Raw genomic sequence first — 17060 nt, 5'->3', positions numbered from 1 at the left:
TTCGAACGAATGTCAAAGCTTTGATCACTCTTTTTTTTACCATGGCGTGGTGCGTGGATTACCGTGGCGTGGTGCATCAGGAGTTCTTACCATATGGTCGTTATTTATTTGGAAGTTATGCGCCGTTTGGCCGTCAGCCAACGGGTACAACAGGGGGACCTACGCGCAAGCAATTGCGTGCCGTAACTGTGTGCACCGCTGGTAGTGCGACTATACTCTCCACGTGAGGGCGGCTGGTAACAGGTCCCGGTAAGGTCATGTCTCTGCCGAGGATGCTGGCTAATGGTAGTCGGGCGGGGAGAAGAACACTCCCTTCCTTAAATCACCCCAATCCAAGGTGGAACAGCATATGCCGAAGGATGCGTGTCCGAGGGGGGGCTCGGACGCTAATATGCGAACTCTGGGGGACAGGCCGACCTCCCAGTTTTAACCAGGCTTATTGTGACAAGCGGGCTATGTCATGATGGACGAACCCCTTCCCGCCTACTCGTGGGACCAAAACATGAATACTACTTTACCAAACAAAAACCAAAGCGGAGAACGGAACTCCCTAAAAAAGACCGGAAATGGGGTCAATGGCCCGTCAAACTCCAAGGCCCTCAAAAGCCAAGGAGTTGCTGAGATGGAGAAGCCCCCCACAGAGGGGCAACATCTGGAGGCGGGACGCGCCGGTGCGGAGGAGGTTGCCAAGGCAACTTCTTCCAAAGCGGGGCTAGCTATGGGACCACCGAACGGTGTGAAGAGGAAGACCCCAGGGTCAACCTCTAAACCAACCGGCGGTGCCCCTAAGGCGAACCATGGTCCGGAAGCGCCTCACTCGAAGCAGCGTAAAGGCTCCTACAAGGGCAGAAGAAGAGCAGCCTTCATTCTGATGAGGGCGGACCCATCGGCCGAAGCCAACCCGGACCAGGCCGAGATTATTAAGTGGGCAAGGGAGATCCTACCCGACTTTAATCCGGAAAAGGCGGGAGAAAGGCTGGATCCGAAGAGACGTATGGGGTCAGACCCTGCCAAGGAGGCCGCGCAAAGCGCGAAAAGGCAGAGGTCCACAGAGGGAGAAGCCCCCCAGGCCAAGAAGAGGAAGGCCCAGCCGTAGCCGCTCGTTCGCCGAAGTAACGAAGGGAAGAACCTTAATTGGAGTCCTGGACAAGGGCTCCAAGGATGGGCTCATCCCCAAGGAACTTTGGCGACGAGTGGTAAACGAGTTGCATGGGCGCTTCGTGGAGAAGATGATGCGAAGCGGAGGACCCCCACCAGAATGCGAAGACGCAGGATGGTATCAGGGTAGCGTCAAGGTGATTGCTTGCCAAGACGCGCGATCGGTGGAGACTTACAAGCGGATGGTTGCATCGCTTGGAGAGGTCTACCCTGGAGCTAAGCTGGTGGCGGTTGACTGGGACGAGATCCCCAGCAAACCGAGGGTGCGAGTGTGGCTCACTGAAAAGCCAGGCGACCCGAAAACCATTCTAACAATGCTTAGGATGTGCATCCCGACGCTCCCCACGGCGGACTGGAGAGTCGCCAAGGTCGAGGAGGCGGTGGGACTGCGGAGGCAGGTCGTCCTCACACTAAACGAGGAGACCGTTAAAGCCCTGGAGAGGACGGAGCACCGGCTGAAGTACGGATTCGAACACGTTTCGGTCCGTATCTATAAATCCGATGCGAAGGCTAAGCCAGGAGGCATCGGTCTGGAGGCAGACGCACAAGAGCCAGACTTGGAGGAGCCGACCGAAGAGGGGCACCCGGAAGGAATGTCGGATGAGGAGGAGGACATCTTGGAAGGGTACACCTCGGAGGAAAGCGACTTGGCAAGGGCACTTGGTGGAGTCGGAATGAAGGAGGACTCTCTGTTGAGCTCCGAGACGGAGGCCGAAATAACTGTGGTGGAGACTTGTAAGGATGTCCCTGACGATCTTAGAAATAAACCTCCACCTTAGTAAAGCGGCGTCAGCTGCCCTCCTACTCCACCTCGCCGAGAGTGGAGCTGATGTGGCCCTCATCCAGGAACCCTGGATCCTAGGAGACAGGATTCTTGGGTTTGGGGGCGTCGGAGTTCAGGCTTTGCAAAGCCGATACTACAGGTAAAAGGCGAGCCTGCATCCTCGCAAAAAAGAACCTTAACCTCTTTTTGCTACCCAATATCAGCAATGAAGACCACGTAGCCGCAGCCGTAGAGAGCCCAAATGGCCCTCTAAAGATATGTTCGGCGTATATGGGCCACGACCAGGAGACCCTTCCCCCGCACCCGCTAATCAAACAGCTGGTGGAAGACAGCAGGGAGCACAAGATCGAGCTGATCATAGGTTGCGATGCTAACGCCCATCATCATCAGTGGGGTAGCACTGACACGAACGAGAGGGGTGAGTCAATCTTCGATTTTATCCTAGGCTCCAATCTCTTGGTGGGTAACAAAGGTACAGAACCCACTTTCATAGTCAAGAACAGAAGGGAAGTACTTGACGTCACTCTTTACTCTGAATCCCTAGCAGACAGGATTGTTAGATGGGGAGTCCTAGAGAAACACTCATTCTCAGACCACCGATACATAGAATTAGTGGACAATTTCGAGAACTTTAATCGACTAACGGTACGCAACCCGAGGAAAGCGAACTGGGAGTTATACAGGAAAAAACTAGATAGTTCCTTGGGGAGACCTCCAACAAGGGACGTTGACAGTAGGGAAGCCCTAGATGCCATGGTGAACACGCTCACGGCAGCGTGCGCCAGGGCATTCAATAAAGCTTGTCCCAAAAGCAGATCGGGCAATAGAAAGTCAAAGAAACCACCATGGTGGTCGCAAACACTTGCGCCCTTTAAAACCAAGGCCCGCAAGGCCTTTAATATCGCCAAGAAAACCAACTCGGAAACAGCCTGGGAGTCGTATAAAGCGGACCTTAGGCGATATAACAAAGAACTTCGCAAGGCAAAAAGGAATGCCTGGGCCAAGTTCTGTACGAACATTCAGCAAACATCAAAGGCCTCCCGACTCAGGAAGGTCCTCGCAACTACTGCACCAAATGTAGGATACATTAAAACCTCAAAAGGTAACTGGACATCGTCCAGCAGAGAAACCCTAGAGGCTCTCATAGGGACACATTTCCCGGGATGCTCTCGAGAAGATACAACCCTGGAAATGCAGACACTGGGGAATAGCCCCTCCACCACTAACCAACTTGAATACTTATTGAGTGATAGGTATCTCAGCTGGGCAATAAATAGCTTCAAGACCTTCAAATCCCCAGGCCCAGATGGCATTTTCCCGGCTCAACTAATTAAAGCCGGTCCCAATCTGAGATCTTGGGTCAAGAAAGCTTTCTCAGCAATTTTCAGGATAGGCATCGTACCCGCAGTGTGATTGCGGACGAAAGTCGTATTTATACCCAAGGCGGGAAACCCGTCTCACTGCACCCCCAAGGACTTCAGACCAATAAGGACTGGGAATAGACAATCAATCCATACGCCTTATAGAGCAGATCCTGGTAAACAGGACTGTTGAGGCGTCACTAGGAAGAGAATCTATTCATAGATACGTCAGAAGAGGCACTCCGCAAGGAGGCGTACTCTCACCCCTACTGTGAAACGTGGCGGTTAATAGCCTACTGCGATCCCTAGAAGGGGGTGGTTGCAAAGTTATCGCTTACGCGGATGATGTCGCAATTGCCTTCTCAGGAAAATTTCCCCAGACTCTATGTGAGCGCATGATGGACAAACTTAGGGTCCTCTCAACGTGGGCAGTTAGAAATGGACTAGGTGTAAACCCATCCAAAACAGAGCTCGTCCTTTTCACCAGGAAGTACAAAATACCAAACTTAAGGCTTTCAAAACTATTAGGAGAAACACTATCCCTTAGCGATAGCGCCAAGTACCTAGGGATTACGCTAGATAGGAAACTGGACTGGAAGTCAAACACTATGGATAGAGCTAACAAGGCTACAATCGCGCTCTATACTTGCAGGAAAGCCATTGGCCTTAAATGGGGAATGTCCCCAAAAATAGTAATATGGCTTTATACAGCGGTCATAAGACCCATCCTTTTCCACGGGGTGGTAGTCTGGTGGCCTGCTCTCACCAACTCCACAATCAGGGAGAAGCTTGGGAAAACGCAAAGGATGGCGGAGATCTGTATCACGGGCAGCCTACGTACCGCACCGACGGATGCACTAGACTTCATACTCGACCTATTACCGGTAGAGATAATGGGGGTTAAGATAGCCACGCTATCGGCAATCAGGCTACGACAGACGGGCACATGGAAATGGACTGACTACGGACATACCAAGTTAGATCTACACCACTTCACGCCAACGGGGTCTACAGACTACTGCGTACCTGTCGATCATCCCACCTTAAAATACAAGGTCTACATTCCAACAAGGGAGGAATGGGCCACACAAATCCCGGGACCAGCCGGTTCCCTCCATATCTACACAGACGGTTCAAAATTGAATGGCCAGGTGGGAGGCGGTTTCCATTGCGAACAACTGTGTTTAAATGAGTCCTTCAGACTCCCCGACCACTGTAGTGGTTTCCAAGCAGAAGTAAGAGCTATCGGAGAAGCACTCAGACCCCCAGCACTTATTGGAAATCAGGACACAATCTGTATCTTTTCAGACAGTCAAGCGGCACTGAAAGCCCTTGACGGTCTTTCATCCAACTCCAGGACAGTGAATGAGATGGCAGAGCAGCATGACATCCACCTCATATGGGTGCCCGGGCATAGGAACCACGAGGGTAACTGCGCCGCCGACGAACTAGCAAGAGCAGGTACTACCAATCCTCTGCCACCGGAGAAGGAACCAGTAGGCTAAAATGCAGGGATCACTTTGACCACGCATCACTGAGGAAATGGAGAAATCTCCAAAACTGCAGGAACTCCCGCATGATATGGCCCATCCGATCTAGGAGGAGGTCAATGATGCTTATCGCCCATAATAGGCAGGACTGTAGTCTGGCGATCAAGGCCATTACGGGACATTGGTTAATAGGAGCACACGCGGCTAGACTAGCGGTGCTACATTATGACTACTGCAGGAGCTGTGGGGACGAAGAAGAGGAAGAGACAGTCGCACACCTCCTGTGTCAATGCCCTGCGCTGGGGCGCATCCGACTCAAATTCTTGGGCGCAGCAATACTTACAGACCTTACAGACCTCGCGGAGGTCGCTCCACACAGACTCGTAGCTTTCATCCGTAAATCTGAATGGGACCGCGAGCCGTTTCAGGAAGGATAGAACACCCTTGGGCACATAAGTAGTGGGAAGGGAGAGGTCCTTTTGTAGGATCCTTGCCTGTGCGGTATCACAAGGAGCCCCAGCGGCTCAAGTGGATGGGGGTCAGAACCGGCCCCTCATCGCCGCCTCAACCTAACCTAACCTATGCGCCGTTTGCGAGAAGAGAAACGTCCACGGCAGAAAACGTCCGGAATTGTGGAAAAAGGATTCATGACTTTTGCATCACGAAATGCCCCTGATAACTTATCTTTGCCTGTGAGTGATTTTTTGGCCAAAAAAAACACCACAATAATGCCTCAGCCACAATATTCACCGGATTTGGCACCAAGTGACTTTTTCTTGTTCCCAAAACTAAAGAGACCTATGAAAGGACGGAGATTCGAAACTATTAAAGAGATAAAGACGGCATCGCTGGAAGAGCTCAAGGCTATACCGAAAAGTGCTTATGGGAATTGCTTTGAGGATTGAAAAAACCATTGACATAGATTTATTGTATCTGAGGGGGATTCTTTGCAGGGGACAACATAAATATGAATAAAAAAAATGAATAATTTTTCTTGAAAATACAAAGTCACCTTACTTTTTTAACACGTCTCGTACATGTGTTCTCGTACAGACGCAAATGGCATGGTCAACCAGCAAACCCACTCCAGCTAGGCGACCTAGTTATTATGGTGGACGAGACCCGCAAGAAGGAGTTCTGGAAAAGATGAACAGGTACGCAGCGCAGTAGTACGAACGGCATCCGAAATACTCACACGGCCTTACAAAGCTGGATGTTCGACATAACTCAGATGTGGCAAACGCCTCGGTGAGCTGAGTAGTTTCCGAAGGGGAGAATATTACGCCGTAAAGCTAATTGGCAACGCCCGACCGATCAGCAGCTGACTGCTGACCCTGTGACAACGAAAGCTTCCCGAAAGATTGGCAACGCGTAAGAAATGGAGTGGACAGAGGGTCGAGTCGCAACCTGAGTAGGAAGGTGTACAAGTTTTAAGTTGTTTTGCTTAGTTTGTCCATTATTGCTTATTATTAAATTTATTCTTATTTACTGCTATTGTTACGCAAATTAATCTTACTCAATAATACTTATTATATCAATTATATTATATCAATAATAACTATTATTATTATTTACTGCCATTGTTACGCACATTAATCTTACACAATTATACTACATTTACCCATATCTACACTGACACATAAACTAAGATAAACGAAACATAGAAAAACAAAATACATGCATTCATGCGTTTTGTCCGTAAGCTTAAATGATACTTGAGCTGTTCATCAGAAAAGTCGGAGTTTCATTGCATAGCTTCCTAGAGTGAGCAAAAGCGAATGAAACATTTCGTAGAGTGAGCTTACATAAGCAAAGCATTACGTTGTGAAGGCTCACACTCTACACCTAGCTGTTTCGCAGCATCACTAAGTGACTGCGATTAACTTTTGCGTCTGAGCCGACAAAACCAAAAAGGTAGTTTTTCAGTTCTCTGGTACACGCCAAGATTGCACAGCTTTCTGCCACATTGACATTACCCGTTCATGCCATTTCCCGTAGGTGTGCTCTCAGACCGGATTTAAAGAGTTAATTATTGGTTTTCGCAAAATCAATGCTCGACTTTGTGCGCTTGATTTTCAGTGGTAAAGCAGCCACCAAAGCGAAAGAAATCCGCTTTTAGTGATCCGCTTCTGCCTGATCAGTCGACAATTACGAAGTTTCTATATTTCTGGCTAACCCAATATCTCAGCTTTAATGACCAAATTCTATTATATTACATATTATATATTTTTATTATATATACATATATGTTTCTTGACTTGACTAAAATTAGAAAATTTAAGTAAAAATACACTAGGGGCACGTTTTCTTGCCTGTGTTTTGGTTCAATTTGTGTTCAATACAATTTTTTCACCCAGTTTTCAACCAGAGAAAATTTTTGCCCATGAACCAGTGACCAACCTTCAACCTCTTTCCTTCTTCATATTCAAAAACCATCTTCGTTATTAGCACTTACGTATCAGAATTCAAAGGGGCTAAGTACAACATAGCCTTAACAAACCCTTCTCTAACCATAAAGATAAAGATCATCCCACTCTTGAGGTTTCAATCAAAACCAATACTTCTAAAACTCATAAAGTTCGTTTCTTCTGTGAGGCTGACTTTATGAAACTAAATAAGTTAATTTTGGAATTTGATTGGTCCGATCTCTTGGCATTTCAAGATATAAATATAGCCTGACAGCAGTTTTATTACACTTTAAATTTATTCTTTGACTGCGTGCCATAAAAATCTCCGTCCCTTTCAACAAATCCACTTTGGTATACATACATTCTTCAAATTTAAAGAACAATATTATAAAACTCTTAAATAAAACGTAAAAAACGGGCTGCACAATTAGTTACCAAAGACACTTGGTAGCTCGGTCAAACTTCATCGTCACCGGATTCAGTTCCAGTGTAAATTAAATGTAAATATGTTTCTTTTCATCCACTGCTTACGTTTAAAAACTTAAAGGCAAACACCTATCAGGCGATTCCCTACCTTTTTGCAAAGTTTTTTCAAACAACGTATTCAACTTTCACCATTCTGGCTCAGTCTAACACGTATAATATATGGTAAAAGCAGACAAACTAATTTTTTCCCCCCTTTTTTTTTTGTCTAAGAGTGTTTTTTTATCGGATCTTCTTTGGGTTAAACCCGTTGATTCGCCAGACCTCGATGAAGTACCTCACTGTGTCATAAGGAACCGCGCCGGTTTTCAGTAAGTGAAAAATATGTCCAAAATTCACTTTTAATAAAAAGTCCGCAACTTTGTATATTTTTGTGTTTCTTTACATACATAAACGAATTATAACTGTTGAGTTACTGAGCCTTTTCGGTACCGCCGGTTTTCCCAGTTCCCAATAAACAGTCAACGCGTTTATTTAGATGCCCTTTATTGCGGTTTTACGGACAGCTGCACGGGGGTCTACGGCGGTGGTCTAAGCGGCCGGATTAGCTTAAGAGAAATGCCGACTCCCGGTCCTTGGCGGCTAATGCATTTTTTTAAGGGGTCGAGCACCATGGACACGCATATGAGAAGTACGCCCGGGCGAGACGAGGCCGGCTGCACATGCGCAGAGCTCGAACAGGGGAAAAATGCATACCGCGATAATGCACCGCATAGATAAGTCTGCAGCGATAAGAGATGCGCCATTCGACCAGAGATGCATCATCGACCAAAGCCGCTGCCGCTATAAAGATATATAAAAAAATTAAAAAAATTACATATTAATTACATTATTATAAGAACTTTGGAGAATCTGCTGAATATAAAAGACCAAACAATAACAATCCCGAACGAATACATATAAAGGGCCGGCGAGAAAAAAATAATTATAATCGAGCGTCCAATCGACTTAAAGGGCAATGAAAGTCGCCAATTGGATTATTCCGTCACAGAGCATTTCATAAAATAATTTCGCTCCAATCAGAATAAACAGTTAAGAGCCTCCGGATCAAACCCTGAAGTCTTCTTTAGGACTGCAGCCATTTTTTCACTAGGACCCGAAAACTCTGAAAAAAATGTAACATACGCAAGCGATTTAAAATCGAGACTGGTCACCCCTACCTCAAAAAGTTTATTTCTGCAATCAGCAAACCAAGAACGGAACACGTCTCAGCAGCACCAATCGCCGAATTATCATTTTTGCATCAATCGCAAAAAGCAACTTCGAAGACATGATATGAAACCTGCCACAAAGCCTTACGAAATTTATGGCGTTTATGAGCACAACTATAAAAGATTAAATGCGAAACCAAATCAATTCATTCAAATGCTGGTTTCATAACAATCCAAATAATGGCATTCCTAGGGATATATACGTGGAACGCTAACGGCGTTTAACAGTAGCTCAATTCCAACTCGGCAATCATATCGGCGTAATAGTGCTTTCAAAAACCCACCTTACAAATAAATACAATTTCAAACTACAAGGACTTTATTCTACGCAACAAATCATTCAGATGGTAAAGCACATGCTGGGACTGGAATCTTAATCAGAAGCCGTATTAAGCACCACTATCACAACAAATTTGTTAAAAACTACCTACAAGCCACATCTATAAGTATATAACTTAACACTGGCAACCAACTTATTCTAGCCATCGTATGTTGCGCCCTTCGCTTAACTATAGCTGAAGATAAGTGTTTGTAGTTTTAAAACTCACTAGGAGACCAGTTCATTACAGCAAGACTCTATAAAGTCAAGCACACATTCTGGGGATCTCGTCTCGTCTCCCGTCTTAACATCTTAAGCTATAAATACACAATGCAACCAAAGGAAGACATATCCACAAATCGAACAGCTCGTCCTTGAGAAGCGACGCTTACGTTGAAAGTGGCAATTCCACAGTTCGCCATCTGCTAAGCAAACCTTTAGACATGCATCACGTCAACTTACTAAAGCTCTACGACAAGAAGAAGCATATGTCCACCTCTGCTACATAGAGCAATTGTCAACTTCTAGAACAAATCATTCACTATGGAAAGCTCATTCAATTCTGAGCTCACTGAAAGAAACCGTGATGCCTATCAGAAATCCCACAGGTGGCTGGAAGCGCAGCGATGCAGACAGAACCAGCACTTTTGACAACCACCTTAAAAATGTCTTTCAACCAAATCCTGCCACTTGTGCGTTTACCTTGCTGACTTTACCATATGAGCCTCAGCTTCAATATGAGCCAATTGAGTTTCGCCCAAACAAATTCGCTTTCGCATCATATTCGCATCATTCATATAATTCGCATTATTAAAAATCAACTGAATATAAAAAAATCCCCTGGCTGCGACCTTATGCGACCAAAAATGATCATTGAGCGCCCATATTGCGCTGTTTGCACTATTACTCAGCTTTTTAATGCCATTGCAAAATTTGACCACTTTCCAATGAGATTCAAAAAGTCTATTATAATAATTATAGCAAAGCCGGACCTAAAAACCGTCGTATAGACCTATAAACCTACTAACCTACTCTATTCTAATCTAAACTCTTTGACAAATGCGTTTTGACTGGGATAAAAAAAGATTAAGATAATGCTCCCCTACAACACCCACAAGCTTTTAGAGTCTTACCTTTATAACAGAACATTTGCTGAGGTGCAACACTGCTATAACTGATGATTTCACTATTGGAGGTGGAGTTCCTTAAGGTGCGTACTAGGACCAACAAGTATGTATTTTCCACAGCGGACATCTTGACAAGTTAGCTCTTTATATGGTCGATTGAAAAATGGCTATCAGATCGGCGAATTAAAGTTTTTTTTTTTTTTTTTTTTTATTTTAACGTTGCTTTTATTTCTTGAATCTTCTCTTTGCGAGACTAACAAGAGGTGTATCAAATCTTATATTTTTAACTTAACTAACAGTCATATTGACTGATACGGAGTTAGACGGCCCTAAAAATCGATTGCTGGGTTGGGAGGTCGTTGCGTCTAAGGCGGGATACGCTAGAAACCCGAGTCAATCCCCGAGCGAGAAAATTTGGGTGCGAAGACAGTTTTTCTTTGTATGACTCTTTGTGCTTCTGGATTTCGTCTTTCACTGCGAGGATGCCCAGATCCCGGTGGATGTTTTCGTTGCGAACATACCAAGGCGCCCCTGTGATAGTTCTCAGGATTTTTGATTGTGCGCGCTGTATGATGTCTATGTTGCTGCTGCTCGCGTTCCCCCACAGCTGGGAGCCATACGTCCAGATTGGCTTTAGGACTGAATTGTACAGTAGTAACTTGTAGTCTAGGCACAGTGGCGATCGTGAGTTTATGATCCAGTGGAGGCTGCTGGCTTTCAGTTTTAGATGCATCTTTTTGCATTCGATGTGCTTACGCCAGGTAAGTCGTCCATCAAGGTGAACGCCAAGGTACGTTACGTCGTTAGCTTGAGGGATCTGCATACCGTTTAGTAAAAGCGGAGGGCATGTTTGTCTATTAAGAGTAAACGTTATATGTTTACACTTTTGTTCGTTTATTTTAATGCGCCAGTCGGACAGCCACCTTTCCACTATTGTGAGATGATTAGCCAGTTGGGTTGTTGCCTGCGTTGGGCATCTGGAGCGACTAAGAATAGCGGTATCATCGGCGAACGTTGACGTTGTTAGTTGTGCGCTCGTAGGAATATCCGCAGTATACAAAACATATAGACACGGCCCGAGTGCGCTTCCCTGTGGAACTCCAGCTTCGATGGTGTAGTCGCCCGAAGTAGCTGCGTTGCATCTCACTGAGAATACCCTATTGAAGAGGTATGATTCCAGTAGCTTGTGGGTGTATGTTGGCAAATACGTTTTAATTTTGTGCATGAGTCCGATGAGCCAAACTCGGTCGAAAGCTTGAGATACGTCGAGGAAAATAGCGCTGCAGTATTCTCGTTGTTCGAAGGCTGAGCGTATTTCGGATGTTAATCTGTTCACTTGTTCGATGGTTCCATGGTTTCTTCGAAAGCCAAATTGGTGTGCCGGGATGATATTGCAAGCTTCCAAATGTGGTATTATGCGAGTTAACAAGCATTTTTCAAACAGTTTAGACAAACAAGATAGAAGGCTTATTGGTCTGTATGATGACGGAATTGTGTGGTCTTTTCCAGGCTTCGGTATCATTATAATAATGGATTTCTTCCACTTTTTTGGGAAATAGCCAAGATTAATGATTCCATTAAATAGTTTGCAGACGACCTCTATAGCGCATTTTGGAAGTTCGATCAGCATCTTTGGGGTCAATAGGTCACCACCGGGAGCCTTTTTTGGTTTTAGCCCTCTTATGACTTTTTCGATTTCGTTCGGCCGGAATGGAGGTGCGGCTGGCTGAGGGGAGGACTCTGGCTGAATTACTGGCAGGAGGAATGAATTTGAGGCTGGGTTTGGCTGGAAGACACTTTGGAGATGTGTGGCGAATGTTTCAGCTCGGTCTTCGTTGCTGCGAGCCCAGCATCCCGAAGAGTTTCTTATCGGGGTGGTCGTTTCAATTGGGGCACTAAGATTTGGGTGGGCCCTCCACAGGGGGTACTTTGTGCTTGTTGGCGAGAGATTCTGGATGTACCTCAGCTGTGCATTTTCTTCCTGTTGGTGAAGAGCCTGGTCGAGTGATCGGGTTGCTTCCTTAAGGCGTTGTTTTGAAGTTGGTGATCTGCTGTTTTGCCAATCACGACGCGTGCGCCTCTTTTCTCGCACGAGCTGTTCGATTTGCTGATTAGATTTGAAGTGTTTGTTTCGGTCTACTTCTTTCCTATGAGGAGTAGAGATTTTAGCTGCCGCAACGAGTACTTCTTCCAGGGCGCTCGTAGTGTAGTCGATGTCCGATTCCATAGTAAAATCCGGGGCGAGTTCTATGTGGGCACTCACGTACTTTTTGTATTTTAGCCAGTTTGTTTTGAAGGGGACTGAAGGGGTGTTCGGTTATTTCTGGGCTTTGAAGAAGCGTTAGAAGCACAGGCGAGTGGTCTGATGATAAGTCCGAGACTGCTTTGGCACTTATTAGATTGCGAGGTATGTTTTTTGTCACTGCAAAATCAATAAGGTCTGGGAGCTTTCGTGAGTCTGTTGGCCAGTATGTGGGACTTCCAGGGGAAACGTAGTCCAGTTTATTTTTCACATTTATAATTGCATTGTACAATTGTCTTCCTTTGGGAGTCACTAGACGTGATCCCCAGTGCGTATGTTTGGCGTTGTAGTCTCCTGCGGCTATAAATCGATCCCCAAGTGAATTGTAGAAGTCCATAAATTGTCCTTCCGAGATTGAGAAGCGAGGAGGGCAGTAAACGGCAGCAATTGAAAGGATTCCGTTGCTTGACTGAATTTGTATCGATGTGGCCTGCAAGAAGTTTGTTGCAAACCTTTTGTGAAAATGGTGTTTAATTCGTTCTCTGATTAGAACTCCAGTTCCGCCGTGGGCTTTCCCATCTGGATGATCTGTGCGGTAGATTGTGTAGCCTCTTATATGAAAGTTGTATTTGCTTGTAAGATGCGTTTCCACCAGTAGCATAACGTCAATATGGTTTTCGGTCAAGAATTGTGACAATTCTAGTTTATGCCGTGAGACACCATTGGCGTTCCACATTGATATTCGTAGCGCCTGCATAGATTATTTGGACTGTTGTGCTACGAGCAGCTGTATCACCATGTTCTGGTTTTGAACAAGCGTTTGCATGGTCGTTTTCATGAATGACATAAGCTCCATCATACTTTGTTGGAGGGTAAGCATCATAGTTTCCGTTTTGCTGTGTGGCTGTTCTGGGGCCTGTTGAGCGCTTTGAGAGTTAGGCTGAATTGGAATTTCCCTTCCAGATCGTAGAGCATCGGCATAGGAGAAGCCGTTGGTGGTGTTTAGTGGACCGAATGAGGATCTCGCAGCTTTGGCGAAGAAGACGTCTGGCGTGGTTTTTGACGAAACGTACGCATTCTGTGGATTTTGGTTGCGCGTTGCGGTCGCTTGACGCATGCGACTCTTTAACTCCTTATACACAATACATTCTCTATAGTTTGCCGTATGGCTGCCTCCGCAGTTTCCACATTTCTTCACGGTACTGTCCTTGTTTGTAGTGCAGCAAGCGGACTTGTGGGCGTCCCCGCAGACTACACAGACAGCCCGAAGTGTGCAGTAAGACCTTGTGTGTCCATACTCTTGACAATTAGTGCATTGCACTGGACCGTTACGTTTATGTGGCTCTTCAACAGTGATTTTCCGATGCAAAAGATATTGCAGGTTGTAGATTGGGTGGACTTCGTTCTTCTTCAGCGACCTGCTTTCAGGCTCGAGCTCGACCTTGAAGAGGGGTTGTGGCTTTTTATCTTTATTTAGAATGTTAATAACATTCTTGGCGGCGAAGCCCTTTCCTTTAAGGGCGGTTTTTATTTCCTCGGCGGTAACATCAGGTTCTATTCCCTTAACTACCACTTGTAGGCCCTTACTGCTTTTTAGCTGGTACGTGTAATAGTTTTTCTGTACAGTGTCCAGATATTTTGACACTATTCGGAAGTGCTCTTCAGTCTTGGTTTGCACCTTTGTTTCATGGATGTTCCCTTTGATAAGCGGAACAACATGAAAGTTTTCACCGTTCCCGATCAACGACGCAATTTTGTTGACCAGGGCACTCGAGCTTTTTTCCCTAATATAGATTGGAGGGGGCTTGGGTTTTTTTGCGGTGTCTTGGGCTGGTTGGTTTTCCTCAGCCTCCGCCAGTAGGGCAAATCTGTTAGTAGTGGATCTGTCTGGTTCATTATCGTTATTCAGGACACGATTAATTTTTGTTTTGTTGCCTGCCGGATTACTCTGCGGGCTAAGCTTGCGCTTAATTTGGATGTAGCGATCCATTCCAGTCTGTGTGGCCGTTGCCGCTTTGGCACTTTCCGAGGTTGTTGTTTTTGTACTCGCTGTAGTCGTTGACGTCGTGGTACTTTGAGTTGCAGGGGTTTTCGCTGTTGTTGCAGAAGTTGTAGCGCTGCTTGTTGTTGGTGCGAAATTTGTTTCCGATATTGGAGGGGGGGTTTTACACTGCGAACTCCATGACGCGGGAGTCGGAGTGAGCAGAGCGGGTGAGCAAGACCGTGCCCTTTGGGTTTCAGCGGTCAGTAAAGCCGGGTTGCTCCTAAGCGCCGATTTTTCCACTTCGGTATCGCGGGTTGAAAAGTAAGAGTAGAAGCCGTTTCTTTGGTTCACTGAACTTCTACGCTCGTTCTTTTGGTCGTTGCTCAATGAGCTCATTGCGTGGTACGTATTTTTTTTTTTTCAACAATGCACTAGTTTTGGTTTAGCACATTACAACTGTTATAAAAAAAAAGCTTGTCTGTCGCTTTTAATAAATTGTATTTCAGTGTCTTTTCGCTTATATTGGCGAAAATATAAGCGAAGTGAAGTTTTCCCGGAGCTCGGACAAAGCACGTCCGCTCAGTTCGGTAGTTCGATTACGTATTGAACGATTGTTCGGCGAATTAAAGTGAAAGAACAAAAATGCATGCATGTTACGTTCACCCTAAACAGGCAAAACTGCCCGCCGCCATTTCTAGGAGTACACCTCGACAGAAGACTCACAATGCACCTGCACATTGAAACCAAAATATCACACCTAAAGCTAAAAGCTAAAAGGCTTCACTGGCTTATGAACGCTCGGTCTCCCCTTAGCCTTGAATACAAAGTTACAGCAGGACTTAGTCTTGGTACTAAAACCTATATGGATGTACGGCTCCCAGTTATGGAGGAATGCTAGCAATAGCAACATTGATATACGAGGTGTGTTCAAAAAGTAAGGTGAGAGTCCCAAACTTCTATCTTCAAGAACATCATTTTTTTTTTTACCAATAACCATTTCCGATTGTTTAGTTATATGTTCAGAAATTTGGTAGGTCATATTAACTGACAAAAAATATAATCTGTACTAAGTTCCAGCTTTCTATCTTCAAAAACAATAAAGTTGGGTCAATTCCGATTGTTCAGCTATATGCAATAAGGTATATTAGGCCGATCTTTATGAAACTTAACATGTCATAATATTTTGCTAATAGTAGCTCTTATGTATTTGAACTCTCAAACTCTAAAAACACCAAAGTTAAACCATTTCCGATCAATCAGTTATATGGCAGCTATAAGATATAGTCAGCCGATTCCGGCCGTACCGACTTATATACTGCGTGCAAAGGAAAGAGGGGTGTGTTATAATTTTCAAGTGGATAGCTTTAAATGAGAGACTAGTTTGCGTAGAAACAGACAGACAGACGGACAAGCTTATATCAACTCAGGATGTGATCCTGATCAAGAATATATATAAAATTTGAAGGGTCGAAGATGCCTCCTTCACTGCGTTGCACACTTTTGACCAAAATTCTAATACCCTCTGCAAGCGTATAAAAATGTTTACAAGTGGTACAAACTCTTCCAAGATGGCCGGGAAGATGCCAATATCGGACCTCGCTCTGGATGCCCAAACACGGACAGGCTAACGAGTCACCCAAATCCACTGGCTAGCAGGCTGGCCGACCCGCAAACTCTTAGGCGTTTGAAGAGATTTCACCCCCAGCGATCTGTCTTCCCGTGTTGTTCAATAATATTGTAAACTGTAAATGAATGGTTCTGAACGATTCCAGCGACTACAATAAAATTTGACGACAAAAAAAAAAAAAAAAAAAAGAGAAAGCTTACTTCGGGCGGAGCCAAAGTTTATATACCCTTGCAGTTAAAACCGGATATATATCGCAAACATCGGATATAGTTGGCCAATCTTTATGGGAATATGAATATAAAATCCCATTTATTACAATACAAAATCTAAAAAAAAGTCCCAAACTTCTATCTTCAAACATATCAAAGTTGGTATTTCTACCAAAAACCATTTCCGATCGTTCAGTTATATGGCAGCTATAAGATATAGTCGGCTGATCGTTATGAAATTTGGTAGGTCGGATCAACTGACCAAAAATATAATCTGTACCAAGTTCCAGTTTCCTATCTTCAAAAATACGAAAGTTGAGTCATTTCCGATCGTTCAGTTATATGTAGGGTTGTTGGTTTTTGAAAAAATATCGTATTGATGATATTTGCTGTGAAAAAAATATCAATCGATAATTTTCAGAAACATCACCAAAAAAAATCGATATATCGAGTATTTTCGATATTTTTAATAGTCAGCTAAAACTGAAAAAAGGTTATTTTTAAATTTAAAAAAAGGTTTTAATATGTGTTGTCATCCGCCATGAACTGCAAACAAGACATATTTTTTATTTAAAAAGTGAATTGAAAAAACAACAAATATTTATACCCACTCTCAAGCAACTTTTATTTAAGTTCTTTGAAATAAAAAATAACAAA

At 44.7% G+C, this 17060-nt stretch overlaps 1 protein-coding gene across 4 annotated transcripts in view; it reads right to left on the bottom strand.

Moving 5' to 3' along the window:
• Positions 1-17060, bottom strand: part of Lcch3 (Ligand-gated chloride channel homolog 3) — a 623958-nt gene that overhangs the window by 544614 nt on the left and 62284 nt on the right. For 3 of the 4 annotated variants that reach the window (XR_011443451.1, XR_011443453.1, XR_011443452.1), the window contains one exon: positions 8019-8467. The exons of the other annotated variant lie outside the window; for it this stretch is intronic. The gene's annotated coding sequence lies outside the window, so the exon portion shown is untranslated. Of the gene's footprint in view, positions 1-8018; positions 8468-17060 lie in introns of those variants that run through there. 4 annotated transcript variants of the gene reach the window in all.

This window comes from Drosophila bipectinata, chromosome XL (genome assembly GCF_030179905.1).
Source record: "Drosophila bipectinata strain 14024-0381.07 chromosome XL, DbipHiC1v2, whole genome shotgun sequence".
In the NCBI taxonomy this organism is placed as follows: Eukaryota; Metazoa; Arthropoda; class Insecta; order Diptera; family Drosophilidae; genus Drosophila; species Drosophila bipectinata.
Note: the sequence above shows the minus strand (reverse complement) of the source record. Positions and strands in the feature narration are given on the sequence as shown.